Here is a 24,539-nt window from a genome sequence, read left to right as displayed (position 1 = left end):
CAGCATACTATATAGGGCACAGTAAACACAGGTGTCACTGCTGATTACATTGCTGACTTGTGAATACCAGATAGGTGAAAATATTCAAACGATAGTCTTTTAAAAACTAAGCAGGTTATGTGTTACCCCTTTAAGATGTTAAATGTAGCTCTCAAAAAGAAAAATCCTTCCATTTTGTTATCTTCGTACATGATACATTGCACACTTTTAAAAAGGCATACAAAAATTTAAATAATTGAATGGCTTGGATGACATTCATTCTTTCCTCCTTCTTTCTTTCCTTAAGAAACAGTTTGGTTGTGGTGCTGTCTGTATTCCTATTTTCAGTTTTATTCTAATTTTTGCTATTGCTTTTTTCTCCAATAAACCCATTTCCTCTTCTCACGAGATATCCATTATCATAGAAATCCATTATATCCTTCAGAAATGTAGACAATGGAGAGGTAAGAAGATGAGTTTGACATTTGATTTGTCATTTTCCCACCCTTTTAACAAAATAACATATGACTTTAGTAGCATTTTTCAGAAAAATTCACATTCAACTTGGCAAGATGATGTTAGAAACAGAAGTGAAAGAGGAGGAGAAGAATGATGACATAAGCAAGGACATAAAGCAATTGATGTTAAAATTTTCATTGAACCATAAAATACAAAAATTTCAGCAGTACCAGTTTATTAATTTTTACATGTGTATGTGTCCAAATAAGCACCACACAGGTGAACATACAGAATATTTCTAGACCTTCAGAAATCTCTCTCTTTTCCCCTTTGGTCAGTATCCTTCCCAGTGATAACCACTGTTGTGATGTTTATCATCATGAATTGGTGTTTGTCTGTTCTTAAATTTCTACAAATGGAATCATATAGCATATGCATTTTTTTGGCTTGGCTACTTATGTTCAATATTTTGTCTGAGAGATTCATTATTGTTGTTGAGTGTAGCTGTAATTTTTGCTTTATAAAAAATATAACACAATTTACTTTTTGTAAGAATATAACACAATTAAGCAAATCTGTAGAAACAGAAAATAAATTAGTGGTTGCCTGGGGCTCAGGGTGAGAAAAGGAACTGTAAAGGAACATGAGGGATCTTATCAAAGTAATGAAATTTTTCTAAAACTAGGCTACAGTGATGGTTGCACAACTTAGTAAATTTTCTAAAAATCATTGAGTTGCACATTTTAAATTGGGTGAATATTATGGCATATAAATTATATTTCACTAAAGCTTTTTAAAAATGCCACAATTTATTTATCCATTCTACAGTTAATGGATACTTTAATTGGTTCTAGTTTTGTGCTATTATGAATAAAGGTGCAATAAACATTCTTCAGTGTGTCCTTTGGTGAACATATGCACTCATTTAGGTTGGAGTAAGATTGTTTGCTCAAAGTTCATTACTTTTTATAAACTTACTGTAATGCAGTATTTTATTGATTACTAAAAGTTTTACATGTGTATTATAGTATTCATCTTTAAAAGACAAAGACAAGAATCCAGGATGATCATACTTACCGTCCAGAATTGAAAGGTGACAGCATCCTGTCATTTACTTTAAATATTTGTCTTTCCTTTTGAAAGAAAAGAAATGCAAGCCTTGTTCATTGACATCAGGCATATAATCAGTATTCATCAAATATTAGTGAAATAAATGTATTTAAAGTAACAGTTTTTAGATTGCAAGAGGAATGCACACTCAATGTAAGAGTCTTTTATAAACGGTATATTGAATATGCTTTTTTACTGCTTACTTTAAAAAATAATACTTAATATTTATTTTTTGTTTTCTCTGTGTCAGAAAGTTCTACTAAGCACTTCATAAACCTTATTTCATGAAAAACATATTTTGTGCACACAATTATTGTAACATAATTTGTGATGATTGAATGTATTTCTTTGTGTGAATTTATCATAATTTATTTTAATAATCTTCTATTCTTGAACATTAGTTTGTTTCCAAATTTTTACTTTTCTAAGTGACAAATCAAATAAATTCTTTATACATAACTTTGATTATTTCCTTAGTGTAGAGCTTTGGAACTAGAACTATAAGACCAAGGAATAGATGGATTTTAGAGTTGTATGGTTTGTTTTGCCAGAATAAACTTCAGAAAAGTTGTACCCTTGTAGACTCTCACCAGTAGTATAGGAGATCAGCTTAAGGCAAAGAAGTAAGTTTTGTTTCGATACAGGAAATAACATTTTCACAAAATAGCTGTCCTGAAGATATTCAGGCAGGTGTTGAGTGAACATCTGTCAAGGATGCTGGAAAGGGAGAAACTCACATTGGGTGGCAGTTGGTTTATAAATTTTAATGACCTTTTCCACTCTCAAATTTGTAAAAATACTATTTCCTATTCCTCATTCCTTGCTGCTTAATTCTCTTTGAACAACATTTTAATAAAGACTTGTTGATCTTAATGTCAAGATTGCCTTCTGTTTGCTATTTACAATTCTCATTAGGTCCAATGTTTGCATTTCCAAGTAAATAAACTGACATCTCTTTATTATTTTATTCATGACGAAACTCTTTCTAAAAAGGCATCAGCACTGTACCCATAAGAATAATTTCATGTGAGAAATTCATTTAAAAATCATGTTTTGGATCCTTGGTAAAACCACTCTTTTCTTTTCGTATTGGGAAATGAATATACAGTGTTAATACTTGATCCCTGTGAGATTAGAATCTCCATGAGAAAGCATTCTCAAATTGCTCACTATGAGAATAAAAATATGGACATAAAAATTAGAAAAATAATGTACTTAAGTGAACTTCGGAAGGGTTTTTCCACTATACTTTTACACTAAAGTCTTTTGAGACCAGCACTATTACTTATGTTTTAGGTTTGTGTAAGATAAAGTATTTCATCGGAGGATTGACTGTTTCATAATTAAATCACCACTGAGCACAGTGGCAGTGGGTTTCATTTTGTAAAAATTATCGACATGATATTGTGCTGCAATATCACACATGTATAAAAAGTACAACAATATAAGTTCTTTGTCTTTGAACACTGTACAATCAATATTCGATTACCACAATGCTGGTTTTGCTGCATTGTAGCTAAATTAGTGTGTCAGGTATAGAGATGCTTAAACCAGACATTCATGTAATGAGGCTGATGCAAGAATTCTAATCATTTTGTCACCTAATACACATTTGTCTTTTTCCCCTAGATGTTTCAGAAATACCTCTCAATTTAAAAGTCATTAAGACATTTATAAATATCTAAGGAAGTGTGTTAATTTGTATTGTTAGAGATAAAATTGTATGATAAAACCCACATTTTAGTGATAATGATAATATTCATACAGGGCCTTATAGTTAGCGTCCAGTGGGTGTTAATTCTCAAGTTGGTATGAATATAAATCCTTAAAAGTATGGAAATGCAAACTATTTAAGAAATATAAATGGAATATGGAAATGTTACTGAAATACTAATAATATTACATAGTGAGTCCTAAAGCGTGTCTAAAGTACAAGCTATCTGTATAACCCTTTAACTGGAAACTCACTAGGAGACAGGGAAAATATAGTGGCATATACATATGTTATGACAATATGTAACATACCACCTTAAAAATGCATAGAAGCTAATGGAAATCCTTTGAGCTTATCCTAAGCAATGCTATATCATCTTAATATTTTAATTAATATAAAATCCAAATTACTAAGGGCAAATACTATATTGTATTGAAATATTTATTGCATTCATTTTTATTTACTAACAGGAATTAACAAGTTTAAGTGTATATGTTTCTTACAGTTTTTCCAGCATTTTCCAGCAGATCTTGCAATTTTGCCTACATTTTTTGCGAGATTTAAAATGCTTATATTTTTCCCCCTGATTTTAGAATAACCTTAGGAATTAAGGTTTTTTTCTGTGTATGTGCATGTGTGTTTCTGAAGGACAGGATTGAGGCAAAATGACAATAACAAATATATATGTAGTTGAACAATTGCAAAGTAAGGACCGCATTTTTCTTTTTATTATCAAGCATGATGGCTTAGTGAGGCTGAAGAGTGACAAATTAGTTTTAAAAGTACCCCAAAAGATGAGAGGAGTTTTATATGAATTGGATAAGGGATATTTCTTGGTTAGGACAAATATTTGAAATTTATTCATAAATTATAGACTGTATACACACATATACACATTTGTTTTGGTGGACCTTCAAGTTGTTCTTTGAGAATAATTTTGGCAAGTTATGTGGACAGTGGCTTGCTTTTCTCTTTACCATCTGGTTTCTTAACCCCATGTCCTATTATGTTCTCTCCCTCCTGATTTCTGTACCTGCGTAACATTGGTTTATACATGGAGGTGTCTACACAGCCTCACAGTTGTGTGGAAACAACCTGGCATATTGCAGCACTGAGGTGAGTGCTGATGTGACTGAGGGAGTGGGTAGACCAGAGCAGGGATACACAACTGTGATAAAGAGAGAAGTGATAGAAGTAATAACTGGACAACTGAAGGCCAGAAATGACTGCAGTACCAAGACTTGGGAAGAGGTAGCACAAATAGTTATGAGTTATGAAAAGCTTAATTGCAAAAATGCAAAGAAATTAACATTTTAGGCACATTTGATTTTTGTGACTGAGTGAAATTCAAACCTGCTACAAAGGCAAATCACATAAAATGGAAGTTTTGTGTCTGCCAAGCTTACTCATCTTAGGGCCATTGATCATCCTAAGCAAAATATTAAGTGCACTATTCACTTAATGTCGAGAATTCATGTGAATCTTGAATAGTCTGCATGTAAGATTAAGTTTCAATGGCCATACTCATTCGCTTTCAATTAATAAATTGATTTGTCTGCTTCATGATGGGTCTTTGTTTTACATTTGAAAATCTCTAGCATGGACACCTTTTCTTTTGGCAGCTTTCCAAAATATGTTCTCTTATTCTTAGTTCCAAAGCACCCAGGAAATCATCAATGATGTCTCTAACAATCCTCTCAGAACTAAGTAAAGGACATATATCATGGTTAATATTATAAAACTCTTTTATTATGATTGTTTGACAGATAGATGATATAACCTTTAGGGGCTAAACTGTTTCTCAGATTAAAATTAAAGCAAATGATGGTTTCTTCTAAGAATAAAATAAAGGTGAGTTTTACAAACATAAATAATGAATACATGAGAAGGTGAAAGCGCCCTGTAATCAGGGGAGAGATTATGTATAGAGGGACGGTCAGAGAGATAGGACGCATGAAATTACTTGACAATATAAGACACTGATTTTACATTTTGACAGATTGTTTCACTGTGGGAGCATTAACATGACTGCATCAAAAATAAATGTCAGAATCTCAGCATCGGGAGATTGCTGTGGGAATGCAAGAGGGCTGAACCTGCCCCATCCAAAATGTGGGTTTATTGTTCAATGGTGATCTCCTTTAATAAAACTGAATCAGATGAATAAACAAACCTGCTAACCAGATTATATATATTTGAGAAAATATGCAGTTCTGCTTTGTGAGGCATCAAAATATGTAGCACAATATATCAGCAACTTTTCACATTTTTTTTTTTTTTTTTTGCCAGAGTGATGTCAACACAATCTCTCAAATTAACATTTTTATCTGTCAACCATTGTGGGTGAACATGGTTACCATGTCAGCAGGAGTAGAGAGAAAGGGAAGAGTGAAGGAAGGGGAAAGGATAGAAGCATTTGCAATTTATAAGTACTCGAGTTCAAAAAGTATTAAATCCTGGCCATTTGTGACAGCCTTATGACACCTAACATGTAATCCTACCCTGAAAAATTACTCAACTTTCATTAATCATGAGGAAGAAAGGAATAAAACCAATTAGCAAAACAGACTCCTCCACTCTAAGTGGCCTAGGCGTTATTATTTGAAATATTTAGAGCCAGACTCAGCAAAGTGCAAAACAATTCTCAGTACGAAACAAACCTGTGCCAGTAGGGGGTGAATAAGAAGATCAAATGGTTGGGCCTCCTCTCCTTCCTGATCTGGCTCTTGGGATCCCTGAAGCTGTTCTGCTGTAAAATTAAATTAGTACTTTTGGGTAGGAAAAAGGTTGGGTTAGAGTTTTTCTTTATGATCAATTACTTTAGGGGATTTGCTCTGTGAGAAAGCTTAATTATTTTTTCCATAAAAAATTCTCTCTAGCATTCTGGCTCCAGGGAGAGATCTTAAAAAAGGAGGGAGACTTTGTGGAAGATCATATAGAAGGTCCCTCAAATATATGTAATGAATATGGAATAGCTGAGCAAAGAACACCCGTTTCCCTCGCAGCTAAAAAGTAAAGATTTTCTTTTTACTTAAACGAACAACTAATGATATGCCATGGTTAAAATCCTTTATTGTGCTAACTCATCACCATACCCTGCCTTTCATGGACATATATACACAATTCAGCAGTGTCTGCATCTTTTCTCATTCTTTAAAAACCACAGGTGACAATAGTGAGGCAACGTGGTGTTGAGGAAAGGACTGGGCACAGGTCTAGGTTTTGGCATTTATTGGCTGGCAAATGAACGCAAGGGAGCAAACCTCTTGAGTCTCAGTTCTACATGTCTAAAAATGGAGATAACAATGTTTACTTCGGAGGTCTCTTTTGTGAAGAATAAATGAGATAACGTTATGTAAGAGGTTGATAAACTATAAATGCAAGTTAATTATTATTGCAGGGCAGGAAATAGAAATAATAATGTAAACTTAGTTCTTTTTAGGTGGGTGGAGTTAGAAACAGTTTACAAAATAAATCCTTGAATGGCATGAATTCCAGGGATGAAAAAACCATCTAAGAGTGCTTCAACACAATTCCAAATATGGTAAACGCCCCTCCCCACAACGATAAATATCTACTTTGCTTTTCGGATACAAGCTTTTTAAAAGCCATCTTTTTCATTAAATCTAAACTTTAGGTAGAGACAAAATTTCAAGATTCAGGCCCAGTTTTAAAAATTCTTTAAAAAATATATGTTTAGTCCTCTTCTTCCTTCTCTCCATCCATCAAATATTGTCAGCAGATCCTGTGCCAGATACTATGTTTAGAAAAGAGTATAGGAGAAAGAACACTGAATTGGCAGCAAAATTACTTCAGTCTGAGTTTCAAATCCTTTGTTCTCCCTGTACCCTCCCTTTCCTGTCCACTTTTTCCACTCACCCTGTCTCTTTATTGAACAAATTCTTCGCCTTCCAGGACCACCTCAAGCTCTTTCTCCTCCAGCGAAGTAATCAATGGTGACTCCAGCCCTTAGCAGTCTCTCCTTATTACACTTCTAAAACCTCTCATTTTGTACTTATCAGGTACTCCTTGAGCGATTAGTACTATTTATTGTGTGCTTGAGTTCTCTCCATTCATCCACCCATGCATCCACAAATACATATTTAAGCACAATTATGTGCCAGGTATCAAACTAGATGATAGATGTGCAATGTAGTCATGGTATCTACTCATGTGGATCTTAGATTCTAACTTAGAGTCTCCTAAATTAGAATATTGCTCTGTGAAAATAGGGGCTGTGTCTCATTACTGAATCATAGAATTTGGAATCAAGATAAACAAGAAATGTCATCCTCTTCATCTGTATGTACCCAATTTCTATTTCAAGCCTTATTCCACCAGGGTAGCAGAAACTAAATGTCAGTGAATTAAGAGATTTCTCCTTCTCCCTCTTCCTCCATTCTGTGGGGTTGTGTCAAAGTTCCAAAGAGTTTAACTAGAGCCAAAACTAGGGAGTAGAGTGGGAAAGGGGTGTATTTCAGATCCCTGCTGTCATCTGGCTACATGGGCATCTGCTAAAATAGCCTTTTCCCAATCAGCTGCTTGGTCAATTGACCTCATGCTGGGCTGGAGACATCTTTGTTCTTGGCCACATGACCCCAGAACATCAGGTACCTTTCTTTGCTGCTTCTGCATCACTTCTGGATACAAAATGCTCATTCTGTGTCTCTTCTACTTCCAAGAGGTATTTGAAACTCACAGGCTCCTATGACCCTATCTGCCTGGACACACCAGGCAGCCATTTTTTTTTCTCTGCATCCTCCCTGGGATTCTATATGGAACTTGGTGAACAGATCTCTTTCTCTCTCTCTTTCTTTTTGTCTGTCTCTTCCTCTCTCATCAATGTTATTGAAGTATTATTGATAAGCAATAAACTATATATAGTATATTTTTCAACTTTTATTTTAGATTCAGGGGGTACATAGGCAGTTTTTTTACATGGGTGAATTGCATGTCACTGAGGTTTGGGCTATGAATGATTCCATCACCCAGGTAGCGAGCATAGTACCCAAGAGATGTTTTTTCAACATTCTCCCCCTTCTCCCACCTCCTCGAGTAGTCCCAGTGTCTATTGTTTCCATCTTGATGTCCATGGGTACGCAATGTTTAGTGGCCACTTATAAGTGAGAACATGCAGTGTTTGGTTTTCTGTTCCTGCATTAATTTGCTTAGGGTAATGGCCTCCAGCTGCATTGATGTTGCTGCAAAGGACATGATTTTCTCCTATATTATGGCTGCATAGTATTCCATGATATATATGTACCACGCTTTCTTTATCCAGTCTACCATTGATGGACATCTGCATTGATTCCATGTCTTTGCTTTTGTGAATAATGCTGTGATGAGCGTATGAGTGCAAGTATGTTTTGGTGGAACAATTTATTTTCCTTTCGTTATATACGTAATATTGAGATTGTTGGGTTGAATGGCAGCTCTTCTTTAAGTTCTTTTAGATATCTCTGAACTGCTTTCCGCAGTGGCTGAACTAATTTGCATTCCTGAAAACAGTGTATAAATGTTGCCTTTTCTCTGCAACCTCACCAACATCTGTTATTTTCTGACTTTTTAGTAATAGTCACTCATACTCATGTGAGATGGTATCTCATTGTGTTTTGATTTGCATTCTCTGGTGATTAGTGATGTTGAGCATTTAAAAAATATATTTATTGGCCACATGTATGTCTTCTTTTGAGAAATGTCTAATAAACTACATATATTTAAAGGTACAATTTGATATTTTCTGATGTATGTCTATACCCATGCAACCGTCACTACAATAAAGACAATGAACATATCCATTACCCACAAAGGGTTTCTTGTGCTCTAGTGTACTCCCTCAATATGTCCTCTTTTCCTTCTCTTCCTTTGGATCTCAGAAATTTCCTTTATTTGAACTAGCCTGAAAAGCCTGTATGGGGCCCTCTCTTTGGGAAACACTATTTTTATCTCTCCTTGGTTTTCCTCTGACTATACCACTTTGTTCAAGAGTAGGAAACCTCGAGGGGGGCATAAAAAGAGGAAGCGTTGGTTTTATTCATTATGTTTTCTCTCAAATCTGTGATGTATACTGTAAGAGCCTAGGTTATAGAAACACAGAAGTCAGAAAAGGACTATTTTTTTCTTTCTGCTCTTAGATCATTTCTCTGAGGCAATCATACGCCATGTTTCAGATGCTTGCTTGACTGATTGAAGGGTGGGTGATATGGTTTGGCTTTGTGTCCCCACCCAAATCTCATATTGAATTGTCGTTCCCAGATGTTGAGGGAGGGACCTGATGGGAGGTGACTGTATCATGGGGCAGTTTCCCCCATGCTATTCTCTTAATAGTGAGAGAGTTCTCATGAGAGCTGATGGTTTTAAAGTGTGACATATCCTTGCTCTTTCTTGCCTGCCACCATGCCTTGCTTCCCCTTCACTTTTACCAAGATTGTAAGTTTCCTGAGGTCTCTGCAACCATGCAAAACTGTGAGTCAATTAAACCTCTTTCCTTTATAAATTAACCAGTCTTGGGTAGTATCTTTATAGGAGTGTGAAAACAGACTAATACAGTGGGTGAGTTAGGGAGGATAAAGGGAGAAGTGAAGTATTGATGAGAGGGGACATCAGTGAATGTTTCAAAAATGTTCTTACAACATATAGCCATGAAAGATACTTTATTCTATCACACTTAAGAAACTGTACACACTAGATAAACAATAAATGACTGTTCAGTGACTGATCCCAATGACCTAGACATCCATAGGAGCTCAGCTGGGCAGGTAGTATTGTGTCCAATAGATGGTGCCACTATTGAGGTGAGAAGAATAAACCTGGGGAAAGAGGAAAATAGCTTTGAAAAATGTACAGTTTATGTGTTTGAATTTAAGAAACTTGGCTGTCTCATCACTCTTTGAGGAGGATAATCAAACACAATAAAATGATTGGGTTGGATAGGAAGAACTCTCAGGTACTCTTCTAAAATCAAATGATCCTATTATGCTAAGCATAACAGGCAAGTTCGGTTATATGATCCCTCAAATTGCTAATTTCTTTTGTCTTGTTGTTATGCTGAATGGATAAAGCATGTGTACATTTTAATATTGGTTGCAAGGAAGTATGTTCAATCTTTCTAGAAAGTAATTTATAGTAAATATTTATTGTAGTAGTGGAGAACTTACCACTTGAGAGGACTGGACAGAATCCTCTCTCTAGCAACAGCAGCAGTAATATTTATCAAGGGCTTTCTATCTTCCAGGCTCTTAGTTTACATGTATTAACTTATTTTTGCCTTGCAATAATCCTAGGAATTAGGCATTATTTCTTCTGTTCTAGAGATGAGGAACCTGAAGCATAAAAAGATTAGCCCAGATTATGCAACTACTCTATGATCAGACTAGAATTCAAACCAGGTAGGTTCAAGCTTTTAACCACTATGTCTAATGAACATTATTATATCATTTAATACTCCTAGGACTGTGCCACATGAATTATTATCCCCTGATTTGCAGATGAAGACATAGAGCCTCAGAGAGGATAAGTAATATACCTAAGAACATAAATCTCATAATTTTGGTGGATTCGGGATTCCATATAGGGTATATCTGACTTTAAAAATTCATGCACTTAATCATGAAGCTATAACATCAAGAATGGTAAACTGTTAAAGCACTTTGACCTAGCAATTTAACTTTTCTATACTGCGGGAGTAATCAGAAATTTTGTTAAATTTGAATGTACAAAATATTACATACAAATGAAAATGTTTAAAGTATTCTAACTGATCATGGTTAAATAAACTATGTATATTCATATAATATATTGGAATTATTGAAATGATATTTATAGAAAGTTTTTAATAACATGAAGAGTGTTCAGATTATAATGATAAATTCGAAGAAAACCAGGATATAAAATTAAATGGTTATTTTATTGCAAATGTTTTCAAAATTGAGCAGAGAAAAAAGAATGGAAGAAAATACATCAAAATGTTAATGATTAATAAAAATATTTGAATGGTTGGGTTATGGACAATTTTAATTTTATTCAGAATTTTTCATATCATAAAATTTTGTCTTAATAATGTGAAGATCAGTGTTGAGTTTTCCTTTTTATATTTGCTTTGGTATAAATTTCTCACAAAAATGCAGTTGTTGAAAACAAATTTTGAAAAACATTTACTGTCAATACTCTCCTAGGAAGAATACCAAAATACAGCAAGTTATTTAAATTTGTCAGTACAGTATGTTTAGTAGTTGAGTATAATTCTTCCTGTGAGGATCTCCTTGTGGAAGCAAATTAAATTTGGTATGTAACCTCTGCACTTTAATAACATTTGATCTACAGCTGACCAAATAGAAAGTGCAATCTCTTGTTTAGAGACAAAAGTTGAATTCTACCCTGTATCAATTATACATGTACATTTACTTCACCAAGTCCTACAGATGATGGGTCTTGCTTTAAACCCTAGTGATTGATGAAAGCAGACAAACAACTTTCAGATTTCCTGTGTGAGTTAGAAGCATTGCACCCCTTGTCCTGGATCCCCAGCCTGAGTTACAGAACGAAATTATAGGGAAACAGCCCAAATTCCCAAACCGACTGAAATGACTGAATTTCTGTTTACGTGTTTACATTCATTTAGTGATTTTGGGCAGGTCACTTGCTTTTGAGAGTTTAACACAAACATAAGATTTGTTTGAAGAATACTACTATGGAGAACAATGTATTCACAGAATTGGGCACTTTGAGGTTGGAATTGGGAAGAAAGTGTTTAGTACAAAGGCCAAGACAGAATAATTACTTTCTGTCCTGAATGGGCCTGGAGAGAAATATTGCTAGAGGAATGATCTGTGAGAAAGCAGATGAAGTGACTGAGAATGGCAGGAGGCAGAGGGAGGCCAGAGGAAGGCCCAGTGGCACCTCTGCTACCTGCATAATTATGACATTAAATTTCAGTCAGTCTACAGCACACTTCCTAAAATTAAAACAAAGTTTTTGATGACTGTTTTCAGAAATGAATCATACGGCATCTGGGGAAGTGCCTCTAGGGGTTCTACACAAATCCTCTATTAGTCATGAGCAATAGGCTGAGTTATAAAACCACATCTGGAGAATTACATTTCAAAAGACTCATCCTTTTACCTTTTATGTTACCAGGTGCTGAGCCAGGTGTTCTACATAAATTATCTCATTTGTTTTTTCTGACAACATAATAAGGTAAGTATTATAAATCCCATTTTAAAGATGAGGGAACGAAGACTCAAACAGTTCAATCAGTTGCTCAGTGTCACTTGACTCACACTGGGATTTGACAGGCGATCTGCTCAACTCCAGCGTCCTCCAGTGTCCTTGCCGTCCTCCCATATCCCTCACAGGAAGGCAGCCTTGGTATTTAAAGGGGCACAGAACACGAAAGGCACGTGACCATGAGCTCACAGAAGGTAGTGATTGTATGGCCAGGAAGTAGAGGACATGAAGTAGACCTATGCAGTAGGATCTATTTATAGTAACAATACACAACAAACAGGTGATAATACATGACAGACATGTTTGGGGATGAAGCTATTTGGAAATAACAACACAGAAGAATTTAATAGGTTAGAAAGAAGTCCAGATACTACCAGGTAAATACGCAGATCTAGGAAAATTACAGACGTGGTTTAAGGACCTTATTACAGGACTAATACCTTCTGATGGATGCAGTTTCAAGTGCATGCAGGTTTAAAATAATTTACATTTGATTACTTATGGATGGAAGTAAGTTTTGGGGAGGCAAAATGTATTTGTTTCCTCTTGGGAGCCTTGTGCACTCTATCAAACAGCCTAAATTAAAATAATTTTACTGGCCTGTGTGTGTTGATAAAATTACTATTTAAAGCAAACAGGCGCCTTCAATTTTTCAGAAGAGGAGGGAATTAGAGATAGAAAATCGGTAAGCTGTGACACCTGCACAGAATCCTTGTTTGAAATTCAGAAAGGGAATGAACTACATAAAAACTTGGTTTTCAAATTTTCTTTTTAGAAAGAGATATGAGATGTTACTGCTGTAGTCTAAATGAACAGAACAGGAAATGTAATGAATTAACTAAATAATTTCCATATAGTCTAGTTTCCAGGAAGAAAAGAGACATTTAATTGAGATGTACATAGTAAGGTGATTCAGACAGATGGGTATAGGAATGTAAGACAATGTAGACCAAAGATGACTCCTGTTTGAAGCTCCAAACTAGCTTGGCAGAGACAGACTGGAACATTAGGAGCTCTGAGCTAGCACTAGGTATAAACGGGAAAGTCAGTTACTTGCTACTCTTGAGAAGGGAATACTGAGGTCCTTGGGCTGTTGATGAGAAAGACTGAGGCTGAGTATACAGAGTTCCGATGCAGCCTACACTATTAACCTACCATCTGGAGAATGGAACCTGGAAAGTACTCTGTGATTAGCAGCCTGTGCCAGGTGGTCCAGGCCATCAGCAGTGTATCAGTCAGAAACCACTCCAACTAGTTAAGAGAAAGGATTAATTACAGTAATTATGATCACTAAATTGATTATAGAATCAGGGGGAAAATAGAGGAAACAGAAAATTAACCTTTCAGAGACCACTTTGAATGTATATCACAGAACTAGGCTGTCAAAAGAGCTACTGCCTTTCCTATGATCAGTACAGGTGTCATGATCAGGGAACAGCCATGATCTGGAAGACCAAGAGCAGCCATGGAGGTACAGCCTTACTCTCAGTTCCACCTTTCAGTTATTGTACAAGTGCTGGGGGAACTTCATCATGTCTGGAGTCCCAGCCCAAGGCATGTACTCTGACTGCAGAAAAGTGCACCAAAAGGAGGTTGCATGGTTCATGTGCTCGTTTACCACACCCAGCACAAGAAGCATCGTGTGTTTGGAGGGACAGTGCCTGCTGTGGGTCAGATAACTACTGGAGATGATGTTTCTTGTCTGTCACTCTTTGTGTTTTATTTTTTCTTGAAGGAAAATTCTCCACATAAAACATAGTCAAAAACCAAACATAACTATATTTTATGTTTTACAGTGTATGTAGCTAAACAATTAATTACATTTTCCTCATTTTCTTGGAAGAAAGTATTTTGATATTGTGTTACTTTTAGGGAGAATTACAGAAAGTGTAGGGCCAAGTGTTTATTTTTCCTTTATAGGAATTAGTCTTCTACCCTAAATGCTATATTCCTCTTGAATAATACTCTAGATGTTGCTGTCCAAAGAGAATGTGTTCTGACCAAGGTCATGGAAACAGAGCCACTCAGGAACTGTTATTTTACTATTTTTATTATTATTTTTTAACACAGAGTCTCACTCTGTCACCCAGGCTGGAGTGCAGTGGTGCGATCTCGGCTCACTGCAACCTCCACTCCTGCGTTCAAGTGATTCTGCTGCCTCAGCCTCCCATGTAGCTGGGATTACAGGCGTGTAACATCATGCACAGCTAATTTTTGCATTTTTAGTAGAGATGGGGTTCTGCCATGTTGACCAGGCTAGTCTGGAACTCCTGACCTCAGATGATCCACCCACCTTGATCTCCTAAATTGCTGGGATTATAGGCATGAGTCACTGTGCCCAGCCAGCTGTGATGTTTTAGTAAAGGGAGGGGTGTTTTTGATGTAACCAGTCAGTTTTTCATTTTACATAGTTTCTAATTCTTCCTGGAAAATTCTTAGGTACTAAGGTTGCAGGTGTTACTTGAAATGTGTTTAAATGTGCAGAAAAACATGTAAACATGTATATTCTTTCTTTTGTTTTTCTGAACCCTTGCCCATGGGGAGAAATCTTAAGTACTCCCTCATACATTTTGAAGTTAATATCTACATTTTTAAAAATCATAATTTTATATTGTTGCAAAAGATGTACTTTTGGTTATAATTACTGATATTTTAAAAGAAAACTGTTACATCGCTCAAACAAATCCAATAGAATAAAAAGTACAAAAAAGGTATACATTTAGAACAATTCTATGGAATTATCAAATGGTTTCAGATAATACTCAGAATCTCAGGTTTATCAAATTTCTGTGCTTCTCTGCCCACGCCCTTGCTGAGATGTTGCTGGGTGGGTTGTGTGTGTGTAGGAGGGAGAGGATTCAGTCAAGCTCCTGGCAGAGGGGAGGAGTCACTTCCCAGAGGACCAGTTGGTGAGACCGGGAGAGATAGCCCCACCCACTGCAGATATCTAACCTACCTTCCTCTGAAGAGTAACAACAGTGCCAGAGACAGGGAAGTCGGGATATGGCTGGCTGTTTCACATTCTTTGCACGTTCAAAAGAGGAAGATTTTTCTTTTTCTCCTCTGTGGTATCCTTCTACCACAGAGCTCTATGCTTCATAGCTTAGCTGTCATAATCTTCTGTCTTCTGGTAGTCTTCAAATTCTTTTATTTGAATAACCTCAAAATGATTTTCAAAATCTGTAAACCTCATCATAAATTTTCAAGTTATTATCTACAATTTATCATTCTAACTTTAATAGTTACAAAGAATGTAATTTCTGGAGTATGGTAAGTACTGATATTTTTAAAGAAACTGTTAAAACGCTTTTTAAAATGTGTCCAGTAGAATCTAAATATGATTGTAATTTGACCTGCTATTATCTAATTATAAAAGAGCAAGTTCTTCCTTGACAATAATTTTACATTGTTTCTTTTTCTTCTAAAATTTATATTTTCATTCAATTTCTCTCCTAAGATTCTACCATACTCTTTAGGATAAAAATGAATCCAGGAATGAGTAGGATAAAACATCCTATTATAATATTATTGATATGTGTTATTATGGGCATATACTTCTATGCATAACATTTTATTTCTAATCAAATATGTAAATTGAAATTTATTTTATTTCCTATAGCTTTAAGTCTCATTTCACTGTCTGGTTTTGGTATCCGTGTAATACTGCCCTCATAGAATGAGTTGGGAAGTGATTCCTCCTATGCTATTTTTTGGAAGTAGACCATTAACTTTTAATACAATTATTGAAATGACAGGATTTAAGTCTACTATTTTATTTGTTCTCTATCCCCTGAATTTTCTGTTTTTCAGCTATTTTCCCCCACCCCACTTCTTCCTACCTTCTTATGGATTATTTGAACATTGAATTTTTGGCTATACATCTTCATATTATTTTTCAGTGATTGCTTTAGGTATTACAATATAAATACCTCACTTTTCATAGTCTAATATGGCTAATATTATACCACTTTATGTTAAATATAGAAAACTTGCAACCATATAGCTCTTTAACCTGTTTGTCCTTCATGGTAAAATATCATATAACATCTCCATACATTGAAAATCCAGAACAGAGTGTTATAATTTTTGCTTTCAGCAGAACTTAAAAGAAAAATATAATCATTTAATTTATGCACATATTTATCATTTCTGTTGTTCTTTATTTCTAAAGAGTCCAATAGTCTTGTGGTATTATTCCCCTTCAATTTGAAGAATCTTATTCTATCATTTCTTGTAGATAATATCTGCTGTGGATAGATTTCATTAGTTTTTTTTTCGTTCATTTGAGAATGTCATCCTTTCTCCATTTTTGACGGACATTTTTACAGAATATGGAATTCTGGGTTGACTTTTATCCAGCAGTTTAAAGATGTTTTCCCACTGTATTCTGGCCCCCAATTCTTTCTGATGAGAAACCTAGGGTAATTAAAATCATCATTCCATTGTGTGTCATAGTTTTTTTTTCTGTAGCTACTTTCAAGATTTTTTCTTTATGTTTGATATTCAAAATTTAGATTATAATGAATCCAGGAATGGTTTTTATTTTTGAGGTTATCTTTTTTGGCAGTAGTTAAGAACTGTGAAGGGTCTGAGATTCTACCTTACCTGCAAGCTAACTATTTCATGGATGCTGGTAGAAGATACAATACTCCTGGGTAAGAGACAAAGGACTTTGTTATTCATGGCACTGCAGGCAGCCTGAGCGTCATATACTCATTGGTTTACCTGCCTCCAAAGTCCCATAGTGTGATATGGAGTAGCCCAGGAAAATGCTGTATGTGTAGTAGATTTGAATTATAGCTGAGGAAAGCCTGAAAATTTAGAGGGTACTGATAACAGACATACCCAACTTTTGCCTGAAAAAAGACATTATCTTTTATTATAATGGTCATGAAACAAATCTACCCTGTGCCTCAGAGGGAGATACTGTCTCTGTTACTCAAGGTTATTTGCTGTACAGACATGCTTGAAAATAAAATCTGAAATAAAAGCTGATATAAAATGTGCATAAATGTCATAGAGAATTGTTTTCCAATAAGGACATGCTAGACTTCTTGAATCTGTTAACATATGTCTTTTACCAATACTTACTACATTTTTGGCCATGATTTTTTTTCAAACAATCTACCTGAATCTTTTTCTCCCCTCCTTTTGGGATTCCAGTGTCCTGTATAATGTCTCATGGATCTCTAAGGCGTGCTAATTAAAAAATATAGTTTTATCTCTTTTCTTCAGATTAGATAATGATGGCAGCCACAATGCCAGCTGTGGCAGGGAAGCACCATCAGGGTTGCAGGCTCCATGGAGCTGGAAGGGAAAAGCAGCATCCCCGTCTCTTCTGAGTTGGGGTGGGAGCTCCCCAGGTGCCACAGCAGCCACCCAAATTGTGGCTGCAGACCTAGGCCTCCCACTGCATGGAGCAGGAAGAAGTTCCACCCACCAGAGCACAGCTGCAGCCTCCCAAACGGCTCTTGGGGGCTGGGGAAGGCACCCCTGACCTTGCAGGCTTGGAAGTGCCTGCTCCCACTGCCTGGCTTCTCCCTGCTGTCATCCTGGCTCTGATCTCTGAGCAAACTTGGGGCCAAGCCAGGGGACCAGGGGGCAGGTCGCTGGTGAGGACCCACCTTCAGGCCAGGGAGGGCCTGAAGGCTGGGAGCTGGGCTACCAGTCCCACAGACCAGAGTGAGAATTTGTAGTGCCTTTTCTGGGCTGCCCATGGCTGCCCATGGACCAATCGGTGTGCACTTCCTCCCCACTGATGTCCATAAAAGCCTAGGGCTCAGCCAGAGGTGAGCAGACAACAGGAGGACCACCAGCAGAGAGGAGCTACTCTCTCTGTTGACAGCAGGAAATGTCGGGATGATCAGTTACAGAGAGGAACTACCCACTCTGGGGCCTCCCCTCTGCCGAGGCCTTCAGAGACCTGCAGAGATGTCTGGACTACCAATTGCAGAGAGGAGAAACTCACTACAGGGCCTCCTCTCTGCTAGGAGCTGGGAAGACAATGGGATGACCTGCCTGCAGAGAGGAGCAACCCACTCCAGGGCCTCCTCTCTGCCGAGAGCTGCAGAGATGATGGGATGACCTGCTTACAGAGAGGAGCTTCCCACTCCAGGGTCTCCTCTCTGCTAGGAGTTGAACACTTGTTGGGACACCCTGGCTGTGGAAAGGAGCTACCCACTGTGGACCTCCTGTGAGCTATTCTATTGCTCAATAAAGCTCTTCTTCAATTTGTTCACCCCCTACTTGTCAACATACTTCATTCTTCCTGGTCACAGGATGAGAACTCAGGACCTGCTGAATGGTGGAGCTAAGAGAGCTATAACACAAACAGGGCTGACACATGCCCCTCGCTTGCCACATTGCAGGTGAAGAGAAGGAGAGAAGAGCTGTGGCCCCTCAAGGAGACCAGACCTAGGAGCTTTCCAAGCCAGGGTTGTGACTCCCTCTTTGGGGTCCTGTGGTACTTGGCATGTCCAAGCTTCCAGGCACCACTGCATTCCCCAGTGCCAGCTGGGGAAGCTGCTTGCAGTGTGCCTGGTCCAGCCACAGCCTTGCAGAGAGCTGGTGTCCATGCCGGCACCTGGGGCACCTGCCCCGCAGCAGCAGCCAGTGTGTCTGTGCAGTGGCTGGACCCTGCGCTTGCTCACACACCCCTCACTGCTGCACACCTGACTCACCCTTGGCAAGTGTGGAATCCAGGCCAGTAGTGTGAGCCGAGCACAATTTGCCAGGCTGAATGGGTGGAATGAGCCCAGTGGGCCCTAGCAAAGCTTGTGCTAAGGTGCCACTGGCCAGAGGTTTCAGGCCAGAAAAGTGACACCCCAAAGATCCTGTAACAGTAAGTTCTACTGATTCATCTTCAAATGCACTGATTTTTTTCCTCTCTTATTTCCAATCTTCTGCTGAGCCCATCTGGTAATTTTTAAAATTTCGGATATTGTTTTTTTCAGTTTCAAAATGTCCATTTGGTTATTTTTTGTAGTATGCACTCCTCTAAGTACTCTTATCCTTTCGTTCTTTTTAAATGTGTTATTCTTTAACTCACAGAGCATAACTGTCACAGCTGCTTTAAAGCCTTTGCCTGATAGTTCCAACATTGAGTCATCTTGGGAATGGCCTCTGTTTATTGTGTCTTCCCTTGAGAATTGGTCAGACTTTCCTGGTTCTTGCCAGGTTGAGTAATCTTGGCTTTTATCCTGGATGATGTGAATGTTATATCGTACAGTCTCTGGATCTGGTTATAATCCTCTGGAGAATATTGATGTTTAGAAGGCAAACAACTTGCATTGGTTAAGATCAAGTGTCTGATCTTTTATGGCTGTGGTTTATATCTCAGTTCAGTTCTCAAAGCATTTTCAATGCTAGTTTGAGTGTGTTCCTCACATGAATAACTCAGATGCTAGTCTGAGACATAGGCAGTGGTTTAAATCTCACTTGATTTCTCAAAGCCTTTTCTGTGCTGGTTTGGGTCTGCCCCACACATGCACAGATGAGGAGTAAGCCTGAGCCTTGTATAGATTTACAGATTTAGTAGATCTCCTTTTCTAGGTCTCAATACCCTGGGATTCCCTTACACTCTCCAGCGTGCAGGACCGACTTCCAGGCAGAAATATGAGGTTCCCCTAGAAGCTTTGTGGCTGCTGCTGCTGCTGCCAAACCACTCTATGACTGGAGTTCACCCTGAAGACAAAGTTGTGAGAATGAACAATAACAAAAGAAAATAATACCCATGTTTCTTTTCTCTCTGCCATCTGCCTGATTTGTTTACGTTTCAGAACCTTCAGTAGTTTTTTTTCGGAGTTCCCAGTTAATTGACAACAAAGTTCTAGTTCTAGTTAACTAGAGGAATGAAATTTGGTGTTTAAATCTGGTGCTGGTTCTGAAATAACTCCCACCCCTTAACTATTTTAATGTGAATGATAATTTTCTCTGTAAGGCTCATCCTGAGAAAAGTTTGTGGTCAGTTATAGAAAAAGTGGTGATTTTATCTTTGCTTTTCTTCTCTTTTCTGATTTCTTCTCTTATCTTATATTGTCCCAACTTTCCCTAAAACACACAATACCCTTATGTTTTATGCTTTCTAGTGCCTGTGATTAAAAATCTTCCCTAGGCCAGTTCTCATCTCTTTCTTAGTATTTTCTCAACTCTGTTAAGAATCCCATTTTCTCAGTAATCTACTTGAACTTAGTTATCAGGTGAAGTACATTTGATAATCTAATTCTCTTAAAGGTGCTGCTGTCTGATAATGGTTATCGCTCCAGTCAGTGTTCCACTGAAATACTTTAAGGTATTTTTGGAAGATGACTTTGTATCAAATCTAAAGCCTCATCTCTGATAATAGTATTTTAAGTTTCAGTATCAGATAATTATAGAGATACTTTCATACAGAGTAAATCAGTAGTAAAATTTTACCCATATATAAGGGCAATCATGATTGATTATTTATATGTGACATTTCTTATATTTATATTTTATAATACAAACATGTTTAATTATTTAAAATCATATTAGTAATAAAAATGAATATATGTTTTAGTAATGGTTTAGACTTTTAACTAATAATTTTTTGGTAATTTATATTTAGTAATTTTTAAAATTCAGCAATAAAATATAGAAAATCTCTTGGGAACAGCTGGGATTAGCTTTTTGTTATTACTATCATGATACCCTTTAAGACATCATTAAATACTTTTACTAAATGAAAGGAAAATGGTAAATACAATGAACTGTGAAAAACAGATAAAAATTCTAAAAACAACAGATTTTTCTACCTTCTCCTCAAGTCACCCAAACCTACCTGAGTGAAATTTCTAGGATGTAAATCTAATGTTACATGTTCTCTTTTTCATATTGCCTGAAAGTAATTATGAAAACATTGGCCAATAGCATAGCATTTAGGCAAAATAATTGATAGTGCTTAAAATTTAGGTCAGACATCATCATCTGCTTTGTAGCATTTTCCCTGCTTTGCTCAGAAGAATGAAGCACTTCACTGTGTATATATCAAGAAAACATTTATCATATTGTGTGCTAACAGCTTGTTTAATTGGCAGTCTCTTTCATTGGTTTATGACTCTTTGAAGTAGAAAACTCTGTCTTTCTCAATCTTTGCTTCTTTAGAGTAACAGTAAATCCTCATTTAATGTCTGTCCAAAAAGATTATGAAAAGTAAAGAAGGAAGGATAAAAAGAAGGAAAGATCATGGCTAGCAGCAGGGTTATTATGGTCCAAAGGAGCCAGGCATGGAACAGTCAAATATAATTCAAGTGAGTGGTAAAAAGTAGAGGTTGGAAATCCAGAGCCCAGGGTCCTGTGACATAGGCAAAAGGAAGGTAGTCTGTCTGTGTTTGCTCTGGGTTAGGAGGTAAAGCATTTGTCCAATCAACAAGAGAGGCAAGGCAAGCAAGGAGAGAATCCACCATGACATGCCATGACCAACTGGGTTGAGGTCCAGGTGGTTAGAGTTCAAGATGAGCCAGATACTCACCACAGGAACCATAAATGTGAAGAAACTCTAATTTCAAGGGCATATTCTGACATAGTGGTTGAGGAGAAGGTGCAATGGCTGTCGGCATCCCTTCTTTGGTACCTTCTTCGAAAACAGCCTTGGAGATTTTATTTCACCCCCAGACTTGGGTTATTTAACAGAGTCTCTCAGGAGTCTGCTTAAAACAGTAAAGTATATATTAAGTGTCCAATGTGAGCAGACAGCTATGTAAGATGCTAGGAGCTGTGCTAAGCAAAAGCTCAACAGACAAAGCATCTGCTTTAGGGAAAAATAATATGAGGGGTGTGTGTGTGTGTGTGTGTGTGCACGTGTGTGTGAATTCAACTAGGCTGAAATAATGTGTTTCAAGCTTGGCCTGGTAGAAATTCATGTTGTGAAAATGTCTTAAATAATATTGGGAGAAAATGCAACAAAGACTTGAAAATCAATGAAGGTTTAGAGCTTAGGGTAGGTGAAGCATTTTTCCCTCGTGCTTTACACTGTTTTCTTTTATCCATCAAGACACTGGGCTAGATTCTCCTATATGATAAATAGAAATTTACTAACCCCATTTGGGAAACTAGTCATTCAATCAATTCAGTTAAGTAAATATTTTCAAATACCTTCATGTGTCTAGTGTTGTGGCAAATGTGGAGGAGAAAAAGAGAATTATTGGCATCATCTTGCTTTTGAAAATGTATTGGCAGAGGACAAATGAAGCAGTAGGAAATAACAAGAAGAAGGCTTATCACAAAGGCCTTGAATGAATTTAATGAAAAGCCATGAAGAGCACCAGTATATAAAGCTACTTCTTGCTTTCTCAGATTATCTGTCTCAGGGATAGTCAAGGACTTGGATGACCATTGCAGTGACTTTTGAATTGAGTTCCCTGCTTGATTTTGCTTCTATTCTTCAGATTCCTTTCTTTCTCTTGAGTTCCTGGACAATCCTGTGTAAGTTGATATCATCGTCATGGCATCTATGATGGTACTCTGGCTATGTCTCCCCCAGTGCTGGGACTGTGAGACAATCCTAGGGGGGACTGAGCTTCCTACCTTCTAATTAGCAGTAGGAAAGTGACAGAGCAGTCTGTAAGCACTGCGTGGATGCCCTTGAAACAGCTGGAATGGGCACCATTAAGAAGCAAATGTTTTTTCAGCTTATATTGGACGGTTATAATTGAGTCTGTTTCTTCGGAGGTTGAGAAAACACATCTTTTTCTACTCTAATGTCAGCTCTTATGGCCAACCCCAGATGATCTCATCTTAGGTGATCCCAGCTGTTGGTGTTTTAATTTCTCAGTAAGTGCTATCGAAGAACTTAGAATACACTTTTCAGGAATAGTGTACTAGACCTTTGATTGCAAGAAACAAAGCTAGCTGAGTGAAAGGATATTTACTTAATACATAAACATGGAAATAAGCTGGGCCTTGTGAGAATGAAGTTGGAAACTGGAAAGCTTTAGGAATGGAGATAGATACTCCCTTTGCTTCTCTCTGCATTTCTGGCTTTTGCTTCTATCAGCACATCTGCTCTAATCCCTTGTTTCGCTGTGCAATTTGGCTTTTTCTAACTTAAACATTAGTTCATACAATGGTCAGGCGGGTCACCCCAGCTCCACCTCTATATGACCTGTCAGTGGAAGCTCCTGCTATCAAACTCTAGCTTTATAAGTCTTAGTTCAAAATCTCAGAGAAGGAGCTTTCCTGGAGACATCTGCCCACGTACTGCTCCATCACTGTGGCCACAGGAGCAGGGTCATATGGTAAATATGTGGCCACCAAGCTCATCCCTACAGCTGATGTTGTGCTATAACAAATAATATGATACCAGCTGTGCAAGAATCACCAGACCTACCTACAGAAGTGCATAGGAGTGACACCCAGCCTTGGAGCAATCCTTCTTGCCCAAGTCAACTCACCTTGCCAGCTCTTCCTGAAACAGGATGACTCACTGCCTTTCTAGATCCAGAGTTTGAGAGCTCTCTCTTTGTTCAAGGGTTTCAGGGGTCTAACTGCCAAATTCCCAAGTTACCTTTTTTTTTGTCTTAAAGAATATTTATGGATATGGGTCCTCATGTAAAAGGAATTCTGGTGGCCTGCTGCTTGGGTAACCCAAGGTTCTCTGGATGTGCTCAGCCTGCATTGGATATCAGCATAACCCTGGCCACACACAGTTTAATAAATTGTATGTTGTTAAAAAAGGGGAAGAGATTAATATGGCTAAGTTGATACGGAAAAATATTTTCAGTGGCAGAAAATTCCCTTCTTTGATTGTTTCTTCCCCCATAGTCTTGAAAGAAAGTCAACTGTTTGGAGCAGACTAAAATCTGTCTTGAAAATTAGGGAGTAAATTTTATTTAATTCATTCAATGAACATTTGCTGTTCCATGCATCAGACACTGTGTGAAGTCCTGTGCCAACACAGATGATGTTCCTTGATTTGTAATGGGCCTCTCTGTATGCAGGATTGGCTACACAATTTGAGGGACCCAGAATAAAATGAAAATGCAAGGTTTCTCCTTCAAAAATTATGAAGACTCTTGAAGTTGGTGATAGAGCA

The 24,539-nt window shown here is 37.3% G+C and overlaps 1 long non-coding RNA gene across 2 annotated transcripts in view; it reads left to right on the top strand.

The window, feature by feature from the left end:
- Positions 1-24,539, top strand: part of LOC108585610 — a 234,858-nt gene that overhangs the window by 42,005 nt on the left and 168,314 nt on the right. For both annotated transcript variants that reach the window (XR_001902186.3, XR_004184427.1), the window contains exons 2-3: positions 10,574-10,650; positions 12,398-12,457. This is a non-coding gene — a long non-coding RNA (uncharacterized LOC108585610). The remainder of the gene's footprint in view (positions 1-10,573; positions 10,651-12,397; positions 12,458-24,539) is intronic.

Source organism: Papio anubis, chromosome 6 (assembly GCF_008728515.1).
Source record: "Papio anubis isolate 15944 chromosome 6, Panubis1.0, whole genome shotgun sequence".
Lineage (NCBI taxonomy): Eukaryota > Metazoa > Chordata > Mammalia > Primates > Cercopithecidae > Papio > Papio anubis.
This window is presented reverse-complemented; position numbering and strand designations above follow the sequence as displayed.